The sequence below is a fragment of the Myotis brandtii genome, unplaced genomic scaffold (assembly GCF_000412655.1).
Source record: "Myotis brandtii unplaced genomic scaffold, ASM41265v1 scaffold2148, whole genome shotgun sequence".
NCBI classification, from domain to species: domain Eukaryota; kingdom Metazoa; phylum Chordata; class Mammalia; order Chiroptera; family Vespertilionidae; genus Myotis; species Myotis brandtii.
The window spans coordinates 179,708-189,838 of record NW_005358033.1 but is presented as its reverse complement, the minus strand read 5'-3'; the positions used below and the strand labels follow the sequence as shown (position 1 = coordinate 189,838).

Below are 10,131 nucleotides of genomic sequence, written 5' to 3'. Positions count from 1 at the left end.
CTTTCTATTGAATTTATTGGGCTGACATTGGTTCAAAAAACATAGAGGTGTCAAGTGTACAACTCAACAAAGCATCATCTTCACACTGCATTGTGCTCCCATCGCCCCAAGCAAAGTCTCTTTCTGTCTCCATCGCCCCCACTTTGTCCACCTCTACCGACTCCCCACCCCTTTCCCTCTGGCTATCACCACACTGCTGCTGTTTCGATGTGTGTGAAAATCTATATAGATTTTTTTTTGCATAATCCCTTTATTCTTAAGTTTAGATTTTAACTTCTGCTACTGTCGGGCTTATGGTTGAGTTCACAAATGTAACCTTTCTTTTGGCATTTCTGTTGAATTTCAAGTTTCAGAGGCAAGAAGGGGAGCTAAAGGATGTTATCCTATAAAGAGCTGGATTTATTTGGCTCTTTGGTTTTCTAACTTCTCTCAGTGTGTCTCCTTGTACCTTTGCTGTCATACATTATGACCACAAATATGCCTCTCCCTGATGGAGTGCTGTGAAGCATGTTCCCAGAGAGACAAGTTGTTTGAAGTAAATACGTTCTCTCCTTGAGTCATGCTAAGAGCAGACTTTTATGCACTTATACCTGTGTGGCCACCCAGATTGTAAGTGTCTTGGAACTTTGGGGCTCATAATTCAAGGAAATCACTTTTATGCACAAATGAGAAATACATCCCTGGTTTGTGCACCACTGAGGGCTGGGCCATGAGGAAATGGCAGCCACAGCTCACAGAGGAACACGAAAACCACAGCTTTGCCTGCAAAATTGGCTGCTTGAAGCAGAGTGTGCTAGCACTTTGGACAGGTTGTATGTTCAAATTTGCTAAATCATTTATAGGAATCTCTTTTAAAAACAGAAATCTTTCCTTAAGCGTCTGTGTTCTGAATTAGACACATCTTTATTTAAACTTCTTCAAGTTTGATTATTATGGCAAAGTGCAGGTGCAAGTGTGGAAAAGCAAACATTTGAGAAAAACCATGGTCTTTATAGAGCAGCAGGGCTCAGTTTTCAATCACTTGATGCTTTCCAATGGGTGAGCAAAGAGCTTAAAGAATTGCATTCTCTTTTGGACAATGAGATTGTAAAATAGTCCTTTATTTTGACTTGTGAAAACAAGTAATGGAAAGCAATTTCACCAATTCTCTTTAGGCACAAAGGTGTCATGGAAGTCCATTCAAATGGACTATTACTCTGGAGTATGAGTGGAAGCTGGCTGCAGTTGGCCAGGAAGATGGTCTTGAAATCCAGCTTAAAAGGAATATCTGATCAATTTCCCAGGTCTGGGCAGGTGAGGAGTCAAGTACATGGAAGGCTCCCTATGCAAATGGAGCAGGTAGATCTCAATAAGAAGGAGTATAGGTGTAGAGAATTGAATGCTGGTCCTTGAATGAAAGTCAAGTTTTCTTTCTTCTTTTTTTTAAAACCTTTATTGTTGAAAGTATTACGTATGCCTCCCTTCCCCTCCCCCTCGCCGCCCTGTTGACCTCTGCTAGCCTGCCTCCACCCCCCACTCCAGAAGGTCAGGTTTTCTTTGCTTGCTGTTCTGTTTCCTATTGGGAGTGGGTAGACCTGAGTTGATACATTTGAAGAAGATGATACATTTGTGGGTGATGACAATGAAGATGTTGATGACGACGATAGCAAACACTTACCTGATGATTACTATGCTTGCTCTTCTAAACATTCGATATATTTTAACTTCTTAATCCTCAAAGTGACTCTATGACATAGATGATAGTATATTTCCATCTTCCAGATGTAGAACATGAGATAGAGAGTTTATATCACTTGTCTAAGCACAATACATGATGGAGCCAAGATTTGGACCCAGGCAGTCTGTCCCAAGAGTATAAGTCCATACTCATAACTCTGTTTCTTGGCATATAGTGTCCAACGTAATTTGGCTTGCCTGTTAAATGCTTTTTCTGATGAACCCACTATGCGAGTCAACTTGGAAGCATAATGGTTCAAAATACCAATGTTCTTTCAGCAAATATCTCCGGCAGCTGGGAAAATATAAAAATAGTCAGCTTCTATGATTTGATGTATGAATTGGATCCATTCTTATTTGCCTCAAGGATGTCCCTTGAATACTTCTTTTGCACTCCCCTTAAGCATAGGCTGGTGCTTAGGGAAAAGAGATCCCTGGGAATCTCTTCAGACATTTGATTCTAAGATAGTTAGCTCTTAAGACCCCATGGTGAGTGACCATTAGAATAACAGTTATCACTTACGAAGCACTAGCCACATAATAGGCTCTATTCTATCATTTTACCTATATCATCTCCCTTACTCTTTGATCTGACTGATGAGGGAGGTAGTATAATCCCCACTTTACAGATGAGGAAATCGAGGCATAGAGAGTTAAATAATTTGCTTGCTCAATGTCATAAAACAAGAAAGTGATAAACTTTGGATTTGAACTTGGGTCAGGAAGACTCTAACGTTCTTGTTCTTAACTGCTGCAGTACCAGTGCTTTAGAACTTAGTGACATGCGTATGGATAAGAATATGAAAATTACTGTCAATTTCCCAATCATGATCAAAGAATTTATGATTTTTTTGGTGTATCAACTTGTCTAGGCTGCATTTCATTTCTCAGAAGTCACTTTTTTGTACATTTCTGGTGACAGGAGAACCACAGAACAATTCTTGGGAGATTTGGAGGGGAAAGGAAGCAGCTGCCATCTTTTTTTGTGTTTTTAATATTTTTATTGGTTTCAGAGAGGAACGGAGAGGGAGAGAGATAGAAACATCAGTGATGAGAGAGAATCACTGATCGGCTGCCTCTTGCACGCCCCCGACTGGGGATTGAGCATGCAACCTGGGCATGTACCCTGACTGGGAATCTAACCGTGACCTCCTGGTTCATAGATGGATGCTCAAGCACTGAGCCACACCGGCAGGGCAACAGCTGCCATCTTGTAGCTCACACATGTTGCTGATCTGCTGAGACATCTAGTGACTGGTCTGAAACTGGGCCTGTAACTGCTCTACTTCTTCTGGACCCTGCTTCAGGTTCTCTGAGGCCAGGTGTGCGTGTGTTAAGCTCCGTGATGAAGGATCCAGCTTCTGTCTGTCACCAAGGTCATCACAGGTTTTATCCAAGCTCCAGAGATCCCAGCTTGTGCCTCTGGCTTTCATCCTGCCCTTGATATCCTTTGCTTTACAGCCATCTTCCACCTGACTGCCTGCTCTGTGGACATCCATCTTCAACATCATATGTGGAGACAATAGCCTTACCGAGATTGTTTATCCAACCACCGCAGTTGCACAGAGCCTATTTCCTGGAACAAACCCCTACTGGTTCTGATTCTCTAGTTGAATCCTAACTGATACGATCCTCTGCAGGTTATCTCTATCACATGAATCATGCTCCAGCATCAAGACCATTACTTGTGCTCTATATTCTATAATGCTTCTTATTATATTTACCTATGAGAGACTCAAAGTAGGAACTCATCCCATTTTACAGAAGAGGAAGCTAAGGTTCTGTGAGGTTTGGGGACTTTCCCACAATTTGCACAGGATTAGAACTCATACCATTGGACTTTGGTTAAATGTCCTAAACTTAATCTGAGTTTCAATAGCATGATTTTTCAAAACCATGCACATGCAAGTTGGCGTGAGATCTTTTTGTCAGGGTCAGCCTTCTTCTGTGTGTAGTTTGAGCTAAGATTTCTCAAGTGAAAGTCAAATTATAATGGAGCTTCATTTGGCATTTCTTTCTTTTTATGTTTAAAAATAACCTGCTGTTATGGACTGAGTGTTTTTGCCTTCCCAAATTCTTCTTTTGAGATCCTAACCCCTCAATGTGATGGTTTTAGCAGGTGGGGCTTTGGGAGGTGATTAGGTGATGAGAGTGGAGCCCCATTCATGGGATTAGTGCCTTTATAAAAGAGATCCCAGAAAGCTCCCTCATCCTTCCCACCATGTGAGAACACAATGAGAAAATGGCTCTGAACCAGGAAGCAGGACCTCACCAGATACCAAATCTGCTGGCATCTTGATCTTGGACTTCCCAGCCTCCAGAATGGTGAAAAAGAAATTTCTGTTGTTTATAAGTCATCCAGTCTATGGCATTCTGTTATAGCAGCCTGCAATGATACCTGCTGTTGAATTTTTTTCAATAAGGCTCAGGCATACTATTCATATTTTCTTGTCTTTCATAGTTAAGGGTAAGAGAACCCAATAGTGCTCTCTCCTGACCAGGCACCTTGTAAATGAAGCAGACCAATTAGAGGAAAATCACTAATATAAGTCTTTTTGTGGCTTATGAAATGGAAGTGATATATTTACATAGGAATTACACGTTCTGGATGAAGTTCTAAAGGAAAATAAAACATATTACTCTCTAGCCCAGGGGTGGGCAAACTTTTTGACTCGAGGGCCACAATGGGTTCTTAAACTGGACCAGAGGGCCAGAACAAAAGCATGGATGGAGTGTTTGTGTGAACTAATATAAATTCAAAGTAAACATCATTACATAAAAGGGTACGGTCTTTTTTTTTTTTTAGTTTTATTCATTTCAAACGGGCCGGATCCAGCCCGCGGGCCGTAGTTTGCCCCCGGCTGCCTAGCCTGTGGATGAAGAAAACTTGGTTTTCTCCTTTAAAATGGAATCTTCTTTGAAACAGTTTTTGGCACACATGGACCACACATAATGTTCAGCCCTCTAAAATGTAATCTACATGAGACCCGAGATCTTATCTGTCTTGCTTATGACCATCCCTAGCACCCGATACATAAACAATGCTTAGCGCATAGTAAGCACTCAAAAAACATTGGCAGAATAACTGGTTTTTAGTTGAATGAAGAGAAATCTTTGAAGATTTGTAAAGTTTTAAAAAAATTATTTCTTATAATAATAATTAATACTGACATAATATCTTATTGCTTGTTTCTTCATTTTGGAGTCATAAGTTAATGACAGTGAAATGATGATGATGATGATGATGATGATGATGATGGTGGTGGTGAAGATGATGGCAAACATCTACATAGCAATTATTATGTACCATGAACTGTTTTAAGCATGTTTTAATAGGTTAGTAGTGAAATGAGGTCTTAATCTACATAGTATGGGTCTAAAGACTGCTCTTCACCACTGAACTGTATTGCTATCCTATGATTATTATTCATAAACTAGAGACCTGGTGCATGAATTCATGCACCAGTGGGGTCCCTCAGCCTGGCCTGCGGGATCAGGCTGAAACTGGCTCTCTGACATCCCCTGAGGGGTCTCAGATTGTGAGAGGGTGCAGGCCAGGCCGAGGGACCCCACCAGTGCACAATCGGGGCTGGAGAGGGATGTTGGAGGTTGGCCAGCCGGGGAGGGACCACAGGGGGGCTCCAGGGCGTGTCGGGCCCATCTCGCTCAGTCCCAATCAGCTGGACCCCAGCAGCAAGCTAACCTACCAGTTGGAGCGTCTGCCCCCTGGTGGTCAGTACACGTCATAGTGAGCACTTGAGCGTATCATTAGCATATTACATATCATTAGCATATCATTAGCATATTACACTTTGATTGGTTTAACGGCTAGACACTTAGCATATTAGGCTTTTATTATATAGGATGCATTGGATTATAAACCCAGTTTAAGTAATAAATATGTTGGTAGCCATCACCAATTTGTGGCTATTTCATTCCAACTCTTTTTAGAACATATGTGTATTAGGCATGTCTACACATGTATACATATAGGCATGTGTATATACATATAGATGCTTACTTCTTATGACAAGTGTCTTTCTTAGACAGTACATAATAATCACATGGAATTAGTCATAACAAGGGTGAATGTCTCCAAGGGTTGGGGCTGTCCTCTCATGTAGCTGCACTACAGTGCTTACTATTGACAGAAATTCCCAACTGTTTTTTGAAAGAAGCTGAAAAATGTGAACAGGAAAAGAATGAGTGGGGTCACATTGAAGCTTTGGTGCCACAGGGGTGGGAAGAAAGAGAGAATTAAGGAAGGGGTATTTTGAATAACTCCCTAGGTGAAATCACCCAATAGACTTTCAATGATAACAATCCTCCTTAAAGTTTTAACAATGGAATGGGAGGGAAGGAATTTTTGAGATACAAGGGTCAGGACCACTCTTGGTATGATATGTGTGCGCATAGAGCTTTTAGAAAGGCAACTCTCTTGAGTTAGCTGTCATATTGAAATGAATTAAAAAATATAGTAAAGGAATAATTTTGAAAATTTGGGGTCTAGCTAGTCTCTTTATCTCATTGTTTTCATTCCCTCCCATCCCACCTGCACCCCCCTTCTCCACTGTTTGTTTTAGCTCCTCTGCTTTCTTGCTCATCTGCCTTTGAGTGATCTGGGTTCTGCCACATTACTTTGGTCATCACACACAGAGACCATGAGCCAGAGTCCAGCTCATGGAGCCCAGTGGTTCTCATTTGTTAGAAATAACAAGGGCTTCTAGTGCTGTTATAAAGCTTATCTGCTCATGTTATTTCTCAATATCAAATCACAGTAGAAAAACAGAATTCCCCCTGCTTAACACAGGTAGGATTACACTTTGGAGCGTTGATGACTTAAGCAAAGATTTTCCACCTACGGCCAAGTGATTGATGGCTTATCCATCTGCACATAAAACCAATGTTTGAATCTTGGTTTGAATGGGTCATATCACCTGCAGTTTCCAAACAACTGCATATTTTCTCCCAAAGTATAATACAAAACAATGAGGTTAAATACTTACAAGTTAGCTTTTCCTTTCTCCCCTGTTGAACAAACATGAAGGAGCCCATCACTGGTTAATTGTTCTGTGTGGCTCTGTGACGGGCCATGGGAGGGTCTCCAGATTCAGTCTGTGGTTTGTTCCCCTGTTGTCTTCTCACAGCTGGAGAAAGAAGTCCATCCCAGCAGTCATCAAACACCAATTTCATTATCATTTAGTTCTAATTATGTAACTAGGTAGAATGAGTTTTTTACTTCCCTTGGAAAACACTGTTTTTGTGTTAAATAAAAAACAAACACTGACATATATTTTTGTGGGTTTTTTTTTTTTGGTTAAATTTCCATCAATTGAATCTTTGAAGTATCAAAGACATGCCTATATGAAGTATACATAGACATGTGCATACACATATAACTATAAACACACACAAACTGTGAAATCACTTCTGTTTTGAACAATTTTCTAATTGTGCCATGTGCAAATGTCTAAAGAGTAGTCAACATGCTATTTGAATTATGCTACCTCTTGAGTCCTCATTAGTGCTCACCTAGACTGCTGTGATGGATTCCTAACCAGGCTTCCTGCTTTCACCCTTGACTCCTGACAGCCATTTTCTATAGCAAAAGCCAGAGTAATTTAAACAAGTAATTCAGACCATATCACTCCCCTGCTTACCACTTTCTGGTAGCTTTCCACTGCAATGGGAGTAGAATAGAAATGCATTATTGGGGTCTACACAGTCAATACATGACATGAATCCTGCCTTTCTCTCTGACCTCACCTTATACGGATACTTGATCTTCATTCTATTTTTGGATCAAGACCCTTTCTCCTTCAGGAGCCTTTCTACTTGCTCCTTCCCTTGCCTGAACCTCTCTTCCCCAAGATATTAGCATGGCCAGCTTTTTCTTTTCATTCAGATCTTAAACTCATATGACATTTCCAGGAGAGGACCTCCCTGTCCACCATTGCTAAAGTCATTGCCTTCCTCCACTCTCTATCCTATTACTCTATTTTATTTTCCTAATAGAATTTATCACTGTCTAAAATGATCTTCTGTATCTTTTTAAAAAATTAACCTTTATTGTTGAGATTATTACAGATGTCCCTCTTTTTCCCCCCCATAGCTCCCCTCCACCCTGTTCCCACCCCACCCTAGGACCTCTCCACCCTATTTTCTGTGTCCATAGGTAATGCATACCATATAAGATCTTTGTCTAATCTCTTCCCGAAGCCCTCCACACCCACTTCCCTCTGAGAATCATCAGTCTGTTCCATTTTCATTCCCCTGACTCCATTCCATTCACCAGTTTATTCTGTTCATCAGATTTTTTATTCATTTTATTTTTAGATTTAATTGTTGATAGAGATGTATTTGTTGCCACTTTGGTTTTCATATTTTTTATCTTTACCTTTTTTTTCTTCTTCCTCTTCTTAAAGAATACCCTTCAGCATTTCATATAATACTGGTTTGGTGGTGATGAACTCCTTTAGCTTTTTCTTGTCTGTGAAGCTCTTTGTCTGACCTTCAGTTTTAAATGATAGCTTTGCTGGGTAGAGTAATTTTGGTTGTAGGTTCTTGCTATTCATCACTTTGAATATTTCTTGCCACTCCCTTCTGGCCTGCATAGTTTCTGTTGAGAAATCAGCTGACAGTCATATGGGCACTCCCTTGTAAGTAACTAACTGTTTTTCTCTTGCTGCTTTTAAGATTCTCTCTTTGTCTTTTGCTCTTGGCATTTTAATTATGATGTGTCTTGGTGTGGTCCTCTTTGGGTTCCTCTTGTTTGGGGCTTTCTGTGCTTCCTGGACTTGTAAGTCTATTTCTTTCACCAGGTAGGGGAAGTTTTCTGTCATTATTTCTTCAAGTAGATTTTCAGTATTTTGCTCCCTCTCTTCTTCTGGCACCCCCATAATTCGGATGTTGGTACGCTTGAAGTTGCCCCGGAGGCTCCTTATACTATCTTCATATTTTTGGATTCTTTTTTCTTTTTGCTCTTCTGGTTGGGTGTTTCCTGCGTCCTCATATTTCAAATAATTGATTTGATTCTCAAGATCTTCTAGTCTGTTGAATCCCTGTATATTATTCTTTATTTCAGTCAGTGTATGCTTAATTTATGACTGATCCTTTTCCATTTTTTTGGCATTTTCTCTAAGAACCTTGAAAGTCTCACTAAGTTCCTTGGAGGTTTCTGGAAGACTCTTGATTAACCTTATAACTGTGGTCTTGAACTCTATATCCAGTAGTTTGCTTTCTTCCATTTCTTTCATTTGTGACATGTTTCTTTGTCTCCGCATTTTGGCTGCTTCCCTGTGTTTGTTTCTATGTATTGGGTAGCTGCTAAGTCTCCTTGAGTTGATAGAGTGGCCTTGTGTAGTAGGTGTCCCATAGGCCCAGTGGCTCAGCCTCCCCAATCATTTGAGGTAGACACTCTTGGTGCACCCCTTTGTGGGCTGTGTGCACAGTCTTATTGTTGTTGAGACTTGATAGCTGTTGGTGTCACTGGGAAGAATTGACCTCCAGGACAATTGGCTGTGGGGACCAGCTGTGACAACAATGGGAGAGCTGCTATGCAGGAAACACCCTTATGGAGCAGGACTTGCTTCAGTGGGGCTTTGGTGCTCACTGAGTCTGCCTCCCTTCAGTGTGTCACTTATGGATGTGAAGTTGTAATCTGGTATGGTCTGATTACACTGGGTATACTGGCTCTTGAGTCTCCAGGGAGGTGCAAAGTCAGCCACTGCCTGGGGCAATCCAGCAGGAGCTACAGAGAGATCTGCAGATTCCTCCTCTTTGTATTGGGGTTGGAAGTGCCAGATGAGGCCCAGCTGTGAAGCAAGGCAGGCTGGTGCTAGTGCCAGGTCTTGGGCCTTTTATTGATAGGTTTGGGGCTCCCTGACCCAGCTGCAGATTGTTTGACAGGTTTTTACCCTGAGCAAGGACAGGACATTCATATGCAAAAGCTGCTGGGCACAGCTTGGGTTGATTGTAAATTGGATGGGGTGGGGGTCTCAGGGAATCACCAGGGTGGAGCAAACATAAATGGCTGCCAGTCAGCCCTGCAACCAGGGAGGTCCCAGCACAGGAACAATGCGAGCACCTCTGTCTGGAAGAAAGCCATCCCAGAGTTCCTGCCCTGATGCCAGACAGTCCAGTTTCTCTCCATATGTTTCTGGGTCCCCCAGAGCCTTGCCTGGCACTGGAGCTCAGAGGAAGTGGAAGCTTGTAAATTCAGTTCGTGGTGCTGACCTTTTAAGAGGAGTAGCTGGGTCTCCAGCAGCCTGTGTGTCACTCAGCCCCAATCCACACTGGTTTTTACAGCCTATAGTTCTTACTGCCCCTAGGGACTTCTTTCTCCAGCTCTGGGATGCTGGGCTGGGCATCTGGTGTGGGGCTGGGACCTCTTGCTCCCACGGGCAGCCTCCGCAG

At 41.8% G+C, this 10,131-nt stretch overlaps 1 pseudogene; it reads right to left on the bottom strand.

The window, feature by feature from the left end:
• LOC102241222 overlaps positions 1 to 464 on the bottom strand; it is a 109,177-nt pseudogene extending 108,713 nt beyond the window's left edge.
• Positions 465 to 10,131: the final 9,667 nt, after the last annotated feature.